The sequence below is a fragment of the Silurus aristotelis genome, assembly GCF_946808225.1.
Source record: "Silurus aristotelis genome assembly, chromosome: 9".
NCBI lineage: Eukaryota > Metazoa > Chordata > Actinopteri > Siluriformes > Siluridae > Silurus > Silurus aristotelis.
In genome coordinates this window covers 19,790,807-19,804,478 of record NC_139582.1, presented here as the reverse complement: position 1 = coordinate 19,804,478, position 13,672 = coordinate 19,790,807, and the positions used below count along the sequence as shown (strand labels likewise).

The 13,672-nt window shown below is 38.0% G+C and overlaps 1 long non-coding RNA gene across 2 annotated transcripts in view; it reads left to right on the top strand.

The window, feature by feature from the left end:
• Positions 1-13,672, top strand: part of LOC310731142 — a 109,584-nt gene that overhangs the window by 52,720 nt on the left and 43,192 nt on the right. Inside the window, exons 3-4 of one of the 2 annotated variants that reach the window (XR_014535069.1) lie at positions 5,268-5,393; positions 5,550-6,834. This is a non-coding gene — a long non-coding RNA (uncharacterized lncRNA). Of the gene's footprint in view, positions 1-5,267; positions 6,835-13,672 lie in introns of both variants that reach the window. The other variant, XR_014535070.1, reaches the window with a different exon arrangement.

Sequence of the window (13,672 nt, the reverse complement as noted above, 5' to 3'; positions counted from 1 at the left end):
TCTGTCTACCAGCCATTGCAGCGTTTCTGAAGCAAAGGACCCACCCTTCCTCAAGAGCATAGCCTTGGACCTTAGTCTTGTGGGATTTCAATCGTATATTCGCCCAAGATTGTCATCTGAGGTGTAGATTTCATTTGGAAGGTCTACAAAGACAAATCCAGAGACTATTTTATATTTTTAAAGATATTGCACAGTAAGCACAATTTACAACACACATAAAAAAGTTATATTATGATTTTTGACACACATTCAATATCTCATGTTGAGAAACTCATTTTTTTTTTATCCCAGAAACGTTGCAAGATTCGGTTCCTGTTATCATTTTTTAAAATACCTTTTTTTTTTTTACACATTGATTTATGCTTTGCTTTTTAAAAATCTGCTTTAAACAAATTGCAAAGATGAGACGATGCCTGAGAAATGGAGAAGGAATGTACTGGTACGGATTAAGAATAAGGGAGATGTGCAGACCTGCAGTAACTACTGGGGAATTAAGTTGATCAGTTACACCATGAAGTTATGGGAAAGAGTAGTGGAAGCCAGGCTGAGAGAAGAGGTGACCATCTGTGAGCAAAAGTATGGTTTCATGCCGAGGAAAAGCACTAAGGACGCAATATTTCCAAACTACTATCCAAACTGTGCCATACTAACATCTCTTGACCAATCAGATTCGAGCATGTAGTCACCTTGTGGAATCAAAAGGCATAAAACAGAAGCTAGACTTGCTGAGATTTTCTGAACTACTTACACGCAGGAAGAAAACGTAACAAACGTGAAAGTAAAAAGCATCATTTTGCTGAAGATAATTCATAAATGGGTTATTTGGTACATTTCATTATAGCTCCTGAAAAAAAATTTAATAATTTGCGATAAGGAAATGCCACAATTGTCTTTAGCATTTGGGGTAAAAATGCCAGAATCGAGTCGGACGTTCGAACATTAGCCCATCTTTGCAATATTCCTTTCCTAAAAGCACCTCGAAATCTTTTCCCCACAATGTCCTGACTTTATCACAGACGTCTATTATATGGAGGTGAATCAAGCCAAAAAAAAAAAAAGGACGGGTTATAGAGATGGATGGGAAATGGAACAATCTGTATTTAAGTAAATAATTGAATAGACTCAATTTTAGGAAGTTGGCAAACAGAGTGCGGGTAATGTTTTCACCGTGGTGCTGAAATAGTTCGAGACTGCATTACCCAACATCAACATCATCTTGTTGGCTCTGGAGAGCCCTTGAGAACGTTATTAGCTTGGTGTTTGCCTTGCCATTTTCCACCCGAGGCAGATGGGTAATTACCCAACTAATAGTCTGATTGAGAGGAATCAGATGCAGTGGCTCACCCAATTAGATGATACATTAGCTTTCTTTCTCTGTAAGCAGCTAATGTGTGAAGCAAAGTGGCATTTTCTTTCTCTATCGGCCTAAGAGAATGGACCGAGTCTTCATCACCTGAAAAAAAAGCACTCGGAATGCAAATTAAAGCCTCCTGACAAAGAGGAAAGTGCGCAGGACGTCGAGGATGTTTGTGGTTCACGTGTCATAAGTTACAGTGGACTACGTCGTAAGTAATATAAATGTTTGGAGATTATGTTTTTCTAGTTCTGTTGTTTTTGACAAAGAATATTATTCGTCTTGTTCGGGAATAAATGCATACGAGCGAATCTGCATGACAAAAGAGCAACATACAACTAAGTGCATACCCAGTCCTGGAATATTTAATAGCACTTGCATGCCCAGAGCATTATAATGTACTCAAGTCATTCTTTTGTGGCACGGTTATTAGAGTCTCTGAATGATGCTTACTGAAGAACTAGCACATCTTTATCTTTGTTTGAGCTCCTCTCTGGGTGTTGCTGTGTGTTGAGCAGCAGCCAAACACATTAGAGCACATCTGTCCACTCGTGCTCAGCCAGTGCAGCCAACTCTTTCTCACCATTTTCTGAAGAGCTCTCGTTCCTGCCATTGTTCACCTTCTCTGACGATTCTCTTCTCAGCCCCCCTTCTTGACAGCTTTTCAGAACAAACAAACAAAAAAAATGCATATAAACCCAAAAGTATCTTTTATTTGCTGTTGAATCTTTCGTTTGCAAAAGCTCAGTAGGTGATGTGTTGTGTGTGGTTTCTTGTTAATATCATTTGTATTATACTATTTACACTCATGGATAATTAAAAACACGTCCACTGGGCATTCGGTGTCAGCGGATTCGCGGCTTCGAAAAATGAAACATTTTCGTGGCATTAATTAATCGCACACTGGAGTCTAATAAAGAATTGAGTAACTTTTGTTATATTTGTTTTTGATAAAATACGCTATGTGGCCAAATGTACTGGGATACCCAACTTTCCTAAACTATTTCAATGAATATGCAGTATAGGATTCCATTGGATGCAGATAAAATGTTTACATTAACTTGAACTTGGAGACTCAAACCTGTTCCAGCATGTATATGAAGATATGGTTTACATTGGTTGGAGTGGAAGATCTTGAGTAGCCCGCTATACAGCTCCAGCCTCAACCCTATTGAACACCTTTGGGATGAATTGGAACACTTACTGCACTCCAGGCCTCTTTAACTACATCAGTACCTAAAAATACAAAAAACTCCAAGGAAAATCTACACAAACACACTCCAAAATGTAGTGGAACATCTTCCAAGAAGAGTGTAAGTTATTCTAACAGCAAATAGAGACTAAGTGTAAAATGGGATGCTCAAAAAGCCCAAAATAAATCATGCTTATGTGTCCATAAATATTTGTCCATACAGTGTATGTTCAGAGGATATTTTATATCTGGTAATTGTATATATTTGATTGTGGTTTACGTTGTACAATTGTAATGCACAACATGGGGGCAAAGATCCACCACGGTGCATTGAAATGTTGTTAGTTTAATTACACATTTTCTGCGATGGTACTTCAGGTAAAATTGTAGACTTGGAAAGCTAGTGAATAGCTAGAGGATATTCTAGCTAGTGATTAGCTAGTGGATATTCTAGCTAGTGATTAGCTAGTGGATATTCTAGCTAGTGACTAGCTAGTGGATATTCTAGCTAGTGACTAGCTAGTGGAACTCAAACAAGCCTCATAAAAAATGTTAACTCCAGTAACAACTGCAGCATTACTACAATAATAAGGGTTGAAAAAATTAAGAGGAGTTAAGAAAATATGACATCTTTTCCAGAATTGACCACCTCCATGATAAAGCTGACTGAGATGCACTCATAGTCAAAACTTACGAAACTTAGGTTGTTATTGTCTAGTGTAGAATAAAATGCCCTAATGGATAACCTTTTATTTATTTTTTTATAAACACCCCTTCAACTCAAGAACAGTATTTTTCATCTGCCCGCTTTGAATTTCATTTCAGGAATTCATATGGCCGTGATCCTGTCTTCATAAAACACCCCTCCTCAAATGTTTTCGTTGGAAATTATCCAGCCCTCAGACACAAAATGGGTGTAGCACAGACTTCAAGAGCATGCAAAGTTATTAGTGGTACAAAGTGCATTGAAGGTATCATTATATGGCCAAATGGCCTTCGTGGAAAATGGTTCACCATGGAGAGGAGAAGGGAAAAAAAAAAACACCCTGAGGGCGCACTTGAATATTGTTACTAAACAATGACCCTGAGTGGCTCCTCGCCATCCAAATGTCAACATTCACACTTGGAGGCATATGTGTGTTTTATTCTAGGATGTTGAGTGCCGTCTAAAGAACAATTATTCCTATAATCTCCGCCGGCTAGGTGGAAAAAAAGAGGCATATTCTTCTGAACAAAAAAAAAAAGAATCTGTTATTATGAAACACAAAGGCCACGTTATAGATATAATAGATCCTCAAAAAAAAAAGCTTTTGTGCTGTGCAGAATGTTGTACAGTTTCATGAATATACTTAAGCTTTGATAAGCTAATGTGTGCAACAGAGAGAAGGAAAGACGTGTTACACAATATTGATTTTTTTTTACTAAGTGAAACGTTCACAATAGAAGCTTTCACAAACCACTGCGTGGCAAGATATTTAATGTTTTTTTTGTTTTGTTTTAATTGAATTTCCTGTTTGGCATATATATTTTTTTTGCATTAGCCTTTATGAACAGGCGTGGCAATAGATTTTGCACCTTCACATTGGCTTAACATTTCTCACTCTATTTATACAATCACAATACAATATATCACAAACGTCTGAACACTTGCGCATTTAGGAATTTATGCTTCATACTTTTATCAGTCAATCATGTGGCCGCTAGAAATAGTTAAGAGCTTCAGATAATGATTAGGTCTAACGTCAGAACAAGAGGAATAAATTGTGATCTTTGTGATTGTGGAATTCTTAAATTGCTGATCTACTGAGATTTTCCGACTTTACAGTTTCTAGAGTTTATACAGAGTGGTGCAAAACACAAAAAACATTATGTGGGAAAATGGCTGAATAAAACTTCAATAACTATATATAAGTATATACACTAAATAGAAAAGCATCTTTGCATGCACATCAAATCATGAGTTGGATGAGCTACAATAGCAAGTTTTTTTGACTCTTTAACTCTCCAGTTTGTACCAGAAAGAGCTTCAGATTCCTGTTCTTCATTGACAGGAGAGGAACCTGATGTGGTGTTTATTTGACTCAGTAGAGTGTCAGATACGGTGTATACTTCTTGGCAGCTTAAATCATCACCTGACCTCTCATATTTTCACTTACCGAACTGTTCATCTGACTCAAATTTTTTTTGTTTTTTTTCACGAACTCTAGAGACTGCAACTATATGTAAGAAAAATCCTGGAATTCAGCAGTTTTTGAAATATTCAAATCATGCCTGGTGCCAACAACCATGTCTTAAAAATCACCAAAATCTCTTTAAACACATTTTTTTTTTTAATGCAGCTGTCATTCTTTAAGCTTAACAAGCATTTCAGTACCAATTGCAGCTGTGTTTTATATTTTGGAGCAGAATGGAAACGCCATTTATACTGTATCACACAATTGTTCATTCTATACACTGTGAAGAATTTATAATGTGCAGATTTTTAGAAAGGTCTTTGCATGGTTTCTACTGACGCTCATGGATAATCAGAAAAACATGTTTCCCATGACAAATGTTGGCAGACACCCTTTTCTCCATTTAGCTTTTTTCAAAAGCTTTGGTGTCTGTGGAGCAGCCTACAAGGCTCAGTACTTGGTCCCCTCCTTTTCTCACTCACAACCCTTAGAGTAGTCATATCCTCACATGGGTTTTCTTACCACTGCTATGCTATTCCTCCCTCAGATACCACAGCTTCTGCTCGGATCTTGGCATGCCTTGTGGACATATCTTCATTGATGAGTGCTCATCAACTAGAATTTAACCACAGCAAAACCCAACTGCTGGTCATCCCAGGCAATTTATCTCCAGGTCAGTATTATTGCCTGCCCCTTTAGCCACTGCTTGCAACCTTGGGGTAACTATCGACAATCAATTTTCCTTTCCTCACATGTTGCTAATGTAACTTGTTCTTGTCTGCTTCTTTTGTAAAACATCCAAATGATTTGACCATTTCTATCCACACAGGCTGCTCAGGTGCTTGTTCAGTCTCTTGTCATTTCAAGACTGGACTACTGCAACTCTCTGCTGGCAGGATTACCTCTGAACACAATTTGTCCACTGCAAATTATTTAAAATGCAGCTGCATGACTTGTGTTCAACCTGCCCAAGTTCTCACACACCACCCCACTGCTGCACTCCCTCCACTGGCTTCTGGCAGCTGCACACATCAGATTCAAAACACTGACGCTTGCCTACAAAGCCAAAAATGGACCAGCACCCTCTTACCTTAGAGCCCATCAGGGCTCATCACTCCTCGCACTGCACCACGCTGCCTGAGGTCTTCAGGCACTGCTCGACTGGTATAACCTTCTCTCAAGGAAGTATACGTCAAGGCTCTGCTCTGCTCTAACAAATAGGTGGTGGAATGAACTTCCCCAAGATGTCCGAACAGCGGAGTCACTGGCTTTTTTTAAGCGATGAGTGAAGACCTTCCTCTTCCTGAAACACTTAAACTAACACTTTTCCAGGTTTGCTTTGTTTAAAAAAAATCCTCTCAACAGAGTTTTAGGCTGACTTATCTTAAATTTGTAATCTAGCATACCAGTGTAGATCTATTCATTGATGGAGACTCAAAGCAGCCTTGTACGTCACTCTGGACAACGGTGTCTGCTAAATGCCATAAATGTAAATTTAGCCACTTTTTCTTTTGAATAACCTCCAATCTTCTGGAAAAAATGTTTCAAATATATTCTGGAGTGTGGCTATGGAGATTTGTTCTCATTCAGTGACAACTGTTTTAGTAAAGCCAGGTACTGATGTAGGTGAGGTGCAGGAGGCCTGGAGTGCAGTCAGAGGTCCAATTCATTCAATGGTGTTGAATAAGGTTAAGTTCAGAGCTCTATAGCAGGCCAATCAAGATCTTCCAAGAGCATCCAAAGACATCCAATGTAATTGTGTGCCACTTTGTGGTAACAGTTTGGGGAATTGTAATGGTGGCAAATTAATGATAAATGAAATCATTCTAGTGTTACTTTTAAATTTGTCACAGCCTCAGATCTCAGATTTGTCCCTCTAACAGGACCCATCCACTTATTTTTATATAAAATCATGCATTTTTATACTTTTCAGGCCAAAAGCGTCAAAACGGCAGACTTTTGGAGACAATACTTAAACGCCCCAACGAGCATTGCAAAACAAGATGTATAATCACTGGAAGACTCATCATTTTCGAGTTCTCACCTTCTGGCTATCTTCATCCCTAATCATACCACATCTACCACACGGACAGGGCTAACATGCTTCCAAGCGGGTAAGCATTCTACATTTAAAATCATGTTTTTCCCAACAATTCTGTAGGTCTTATCTAGATTTTTATGAAATGAGGTTTCTCAGTAAAAATTAATAATCGACTCTGCCTGCATTTAAATGGAGTATTAGTTTGTTCATATGAACTGTTTTATAGAGTTCTTGTGAAAAGAAAAAAAAAAAAAAAAAAACTTATACAGTATATGGTCTTAAAGCAGCAAAAAAAATGTCTTCTAATTATTACAAATTTAAGCAGGGCTACAAGCATATGCTCCAATATGAAACTTGTTAAAAAACGAATTTCTAAGTCTAAATAAAAAAAAAGGGAAAAAAATTCTACAACTTGCTTTACTTTTAACTATCAAACAGATGTTAAGTTTCTGAGAAAAAGGAGTGAATAGTCCAGTTATTGAACACCTTGTTAAATAAATGAAAAAAAAAAGTGAAAAAAAAAAGACGAATTCAATAAAGCCGCTAAAAAGTTGCGCTACATTCACAAAACTGTGAATGGCATAAAAGCTTTCAAAAAAGCTGCTCACTCACATCCACTCTTAGATTTAGGCTTTGACCTATTTGTCATGAAACAAATGATTTACTCAGCTTGCATTTGAGTGGAATTTTAATTCGTTCAAATTAACCTCGTTTTTTTAATAATTTTCTTGTAAAAAAAGAAAAAACAATTATGTAAATATACTTATATATGGTCTTAAAGCAGCAAGATATTGTTCTTGTTGTCTGGTATTACTTAGATGTGCAAAACTACAAAATGCTTATTGATACGGTAGTAATATTAATAATAATAATAATAATAATAATAATAATAATAATAATAATAATAATAATAATAATAATTAGTCAGTTGTTGTACTTCACATCAACCTTGTATCAGTTTTGTATGCATCACGAATAAAGCACGGGGCAGCGCAGTCATATAATGTGCACATACATGCACAAAAACAAGACTCACTGACAGGTGTTTAATTGAATTAGAATGAACACAGTGTCAGTGAATTTCACCCTTCCACAATGCGGCTTACTAACGGAACGAGCGAGCAACGTGTCGGCCACCAGCGCTTTCCCTCACCTCCTCTGTGATGGGCAGGCTGGTGTGAGCTGCTGTCAGGGGGCTCCTATCAACCTTCAACTCTGCCTCGGCATGTAGAGGTTGCTGCAGGCTATTGCACTGCCTTTGACTGTTAATGAATGTCAACAGGTGGAACCTAATGGCTTGAGTGACACTCCAGCAGTAAGTCTGAACAGTAGACAAGGCTGATGTCTGTTTTATTACAATACAGCAATGATTTTTTTAAATCGATAATTAATCTCAATATATCCCCCTTATCTTTTATCTTTTTTCTTATATTGACTGAAGTGTTATGACAGTATGAGAAGGTTTACATAAAATACTGTGATCATTCAGGTACAAGAGCATTAGTGAGCTCAGACACTGATGATGAGAAGGTCTAGGTTTTACTCGGTGTGTTCCAGTTTATCTCTTTCCGAAGAACCTTCGAGTTCTTCCACTCTAACCATGTCTTCTTGGAGCTCATAGAGCTTCATCATGCTAGAAACAGTGTTTGGAAATCTTGGTTCCTGTAGAGGAAAGTTGTTTATAATTTACAGTGATGTTTGATACAATTGTGTGGTTCAAGGCAAGAGTACAGTATGAGGAAAAACTGCATCTGGGTTGCCAGGCGTCCACATATTTTATGGCTATGTAGTGTACATCTAGTTTGGCTATGATGAAGTTTATTGATAAGGTAAAAATCTATAAAATGAAAAAAATATATGAGTACATAATATAGAAATGATACATAATATAAAAAAGTATACAAACTTCATTCTTCCACCAATTACACATTGCCATTTTATTGCCAGCTCTTAATGGCCGGTGCACTTATTGTCATTTTCATCATGTACATCAGGAAAAAATAATAAAATGCATGAAACCTAATAATTAAGGGGCCATCCAGGCATAATGATGAGCCGTAGTTACATGGGTGTTTGCTTAATTAATGAAGTTACCGACCATCTTTTGTGCACTCGTATTATGAAATGTTATTATTTGCATTCTTTCAGTTTCTTGTGATGTACCTATTAAATGCCATGCTCTGAATTAATGAATGACCTCGACTGCACATTCAAAAGATGGCCTTCACAAAAGCTCCTTCTATTATAAGTGTGGCCCCAGCGAAAGAAGGAGTGCTATGCCTCGTCTGCCATTTCTCCTTCCATTCAACCGCAAACTGCGGAGCTACTGTAATTGATGGGGGGAAAAAAAGAAAAAGGAAAAGACTAAAAAAAAAAAAAAAACAGTGTCCTTGTGACTTATGGTAGAAAAAGTACTGTCTTAAATGTCTTCTAATTATTACAAATTTAAGCAGGGCTACAAGCATACGCTACAATACGAAACTTTTATTTTTAAAAAATAAAAAAGATGAAGAACACTCCACCGTATCTGAACAACCGAATTCCTAAGTCTAAATAAAAGGTAAAAAAATTTCTACACCTCACTTCACTTTTAACTATCAAACAGATCTATTTAAGTTTCTGTGAAAAGGAGTGAACAGCCTGGTCATTTAACACCTCTTTAAAGAAATGAATAAAATAAAAAATTAAATAAAAAAAAAAAAAAAGGCCAAATGCAATTCAATAAAGCTGCTGAAAAGTTGCGTTATTTTCACAAAACTGTGAATGGCATAAAAGCTTTCAAAGAGCTGCTCATGCACATCCACTCTTCATAAGTAGATTTAGGTTTTAACCTATTTTTTAATGAAACAATGCCTTTATGAAGACTTTAAAAAGAAACAAGCGGCGACGAGGCAGGAATTTGAGCATGAACGATGAATCTGCTTCTTCGCCATGGATAGGAGCCTCCTGTCTATACGCCATTGTCTCCATTTACTTTTGTATACAACTCATTTGCATTTAATCACACTTTTTCCTAATGCACGTGGGGCTACGAGCCCTCCTCCAACAAGAGCTTCAGCGCTAAGAGGAGGAATGTTCATTTATTATTAATATTAAAGCTGACCTGAAGGTCCAGGAGGTCATTTTATCAGTGGTGGGCCGTCAAGGCCAAAAAGGCCTTTTCTGCTTGTCTAAACTCTGAATCACTGACTTAAATTTTAATATATGTTGTCTATGAATATGTATTAAATTATTCCCGAAAGTCTATTCTATTCATTCCATAACGTTTCTCTCGGGTTGGCTGCTCACGTTATTGCCTTAAGGCCAGCAGAAATGAACAGCGCAGACTCTTGGTAGATTCACATGCATGTAGTTGCTTCAACCAATCAGTGATTTGGTCACTCCAAATCCCTAACAGGCGTCCAGTCATTTTGCCATTTTCATGTCCTTTGATTGGACGGTTAGAGATCGCACTAGTCAGAACTCGCAACCCGCATCTGTAGCAAACTGCACAAGCTCGAATATATACGTGTGGATTTAATAGCTGTTTATTTTTTTACTCCACAACAGCAGACAGAGAAGAAGAAATTTTTTTGGATGCAGATTCATATACAAGGACAATTATAAGACAGGCTTTCCAAGAAAAGCTGGTCATCATGAGAAAAGATCAGCCAAAATAGTTCAAAACATTTTTTAAGCTTTCTCATGAACTATTCATACTTTTGTGTTTTTTTTCCTGTGCACAAAAACACACAACCTGCCTTAATTTAGATCATGAGTAAAACCGTAATCCACGGATAAATGCACAGAAAACTTGTCGTTTCATGAGATTTTATCGATATTATTGCTAGAGATGATGTATGGGGTGGTGCAGCTGCGGCTGCAGTGAAACGAGACTTGTTGAATTGTTTTCATTTCATTTAGTTCTCAATGTTTCGGAAACCTGTCTGTAATGCAGCGTTGTTGTACTGCGTTTCTGTATGATATTGATGGTTTTTATAGACGTGGCGTCATAATTATGGTCTTAAGAGGTGGATGGATTCACCATTGAAGGCCTGGGTGTGAAATTCACCACATGTCCTGTCAGCCCCTGTGCATCATTGTCATGTGACTGCTTGAGCACCTGATTTACTAGTAATTAGCTCTTATATTTCATTTTCAATGTTTCTTTGTGTCTTGTTCCGAGGTCCAGGTTTTGCGCCTTGTTTCTTTGTCGCTTTGTTCTGTGTTTTTTATTTTGTAGCGTTTATCTCGTATGTTTGCACTTGAATAAATGAATCTGCACCTGCATCTACTTCCGCTCAAGTTGTGTCACAATCTGGTTAAAATTGTTTCAGTTCATTTGGCTTTAATTGTAGATCAATCTAAGATTTATAAAAAGAAAAAAAACACACATTGTTACATCTTTGTGTATTGCCTTACGTACACAAATTTGTACATTATTAAGTAAAATACATTATGCATTTTTTTTTTCTATTCCTTTTCTTGCACTACATTTTTTACTATAGCTTTCTTGCCTTTCTTGCAACACTGATTTCATTATTTAGCTCAAACGTGTGTGTGACTTCGTTCAGTAAGGTCCTTATCGTTCCTATGTTCTTCAATCAACCAACTATTTCCATTCTCAAGTCTTATAATTACATGTTGGAGCAGAGGTCTGAAGCCCAACTTCCTGAGGCTTCTGCAGAAGGTTTAGAACCAGAGGATCAACAATCCTCCCCTGGAACCACTTTTCTTGCGAAAAACATTATTTTTATACAATCGCTTGCCCACGCCGACAGCCGCTCGTCTACAAATTAATCAGTCTTATTGGAAAAATTTTTTTTTAAAGAGATAATCCATTTTTCTTGTATGCAAAATGACATTGATTCTGAGTAAAATTCTGCATGAAAGTGTAGGTGGAAAGAATGGAAACATTCCTGCAAATAGTGTTTGCAAGTTGTAATATCTGGCAAGGGAGGTGCTAATCTGTAATTCAGACTTAGCCTGAACCTCCAGGCCAGTAACTAACAAAGTGCATTAAGTGTCTTTTCTCTGCACTTGGGTCTTGGGTGCCTACATTTTTCTATATAACTCGAAATGTACTCATCCACCCTCCACCGTACATTAAGCCACCCCCCCCCATCCCTGACCCGCTTCAAAACCATAATTCCCATGTGAAAGCGTCCCATACAACCGAGCTGTTATACTACTTTCTCATCATTTGCTTGTTCTGAGTGTCTTCGTCTGTTTATGAAGAGTGGCAGACAAGTGCCATTAAGGCTTGCCTGTGTGGTGGGGGGAGGTAGAAAGGGTGAACGGAGACATGGAGAAAATTATAAAGGGGGGAGGGGAGACTGGGACTCAACAATGAGCATACAAGTACTGTAAATAAACGCATTCTTCGATTATGCTGGTACTTTTGCATACACAGGCGCCCCCCCCCCCCCCCCCCAACCACACACACACACACACACACACACACACACACACACACACACACACACACACACCCCTCATTTGCTTTCTTCTATGGAGGACTCGGTTGGTGTGCCATTATTCTGTTTCCAAGAGCTTTCTCACATCCTCAACTATCATTATGGGCCTTGAGTGCTGCTTATGTGCTTTCAATTATTTTTATTTTTTTTAATACCGAGATCTTGATAAATTGCATCGATTATACATCATGCTGGGATTCTGTGGTAGTTGGGACTACATCTGCTAGGCCCGAGTCTTGTAACATCTGACTCGGGTGATCTCGTCAAAAACATGGGCAGCCAAGAGCGATTTCATACAGTACTGTATGTCTCTTACGGAATTGTTTGGAATTGGATGCCGTTTTTACATGCAATCCATGTGAATTCCATACGTGGTACAAGTTTGAGCCAAAAGAGTAGCCTTTAAATCCAATCTAGATGTTGCTATACTCATCGATACGCATTATTGTCTCGTTATCTCCGTTTCGTGGCGATTTGAAGGACAGAAGAATGATCAAAACAGAAGACAGAAGCGAAACCGAATCTTTTCCCCCTCTCTTTCTCTCTTCATTGTCCCGCCAGTCCTCTTTGTGAACTTTGTACCAAAGCCCAGATGAATAAAAATGGCCAGCCGTTTGACAGAGTGGATGGTATGTGGAGCCATCTGTTTTGGAGGACACCCAAAAATCTTGTATATGGGCCATACTTAGCTATCCCACTATTCCATTCCAAGAGTGCACTAGCCTCCTAATCAAGCAGCGGGCCATATACTGCCCATCTCTTGGCTAGGTTTTTTTTTCCTTTTCCTTTTTTTTTCACAGTACAATTAAGTAATTTATTCCTTTCTTCACCCTCCTTTTTAATGAATCCAAACCACAAACAAGCCCCAGTTGCTTCTATTCAAGGCTTGTGATTGCATCTGGCAGTAATTGCTGCAAAGCCTGAAGTGGGAATGGGATGGAAGCACATTGTTTTGGGGGTAATAGGTGAAGACCTGCCTCTCTTGACCTGTAATACATTAGTGTCAGTGAACATTTGGCAGCCCTCAAATGATTAGCAATGAAGATGAATTGAGCAAAAAAGGGGAAAAAAAAGGAAAAAGGTAGAAAATCTGTCTCATCTGAAACACTGGGGTCTGCATACATTTGCATGCTGATTAGTTGTTCTTTTGTCTGTGTTCCTAATTATTATGACACATAATGTCTTCATCATGCAAGATTCAGATCTGTTGTTCAAAATGTATTTACGGAGGCCAGCGAAAAAGCTTTACTGATTCCGCAATGCCGCTCGCATATTTTATGGTTGTCTTTAATTGGGAGGAGATTTGATGATCTTTGACTGTTGCCCATTAGACATAGGAGTTTGTCCCAGTCTTGTGTTAAAAATGGGTTTGTTTGTTTTTTTTTGTTCTTGTGGACAAACACACAGCGAACTTCTCGTGTTCAATGGTTACTTTAATATGTACTCAGCATTTTG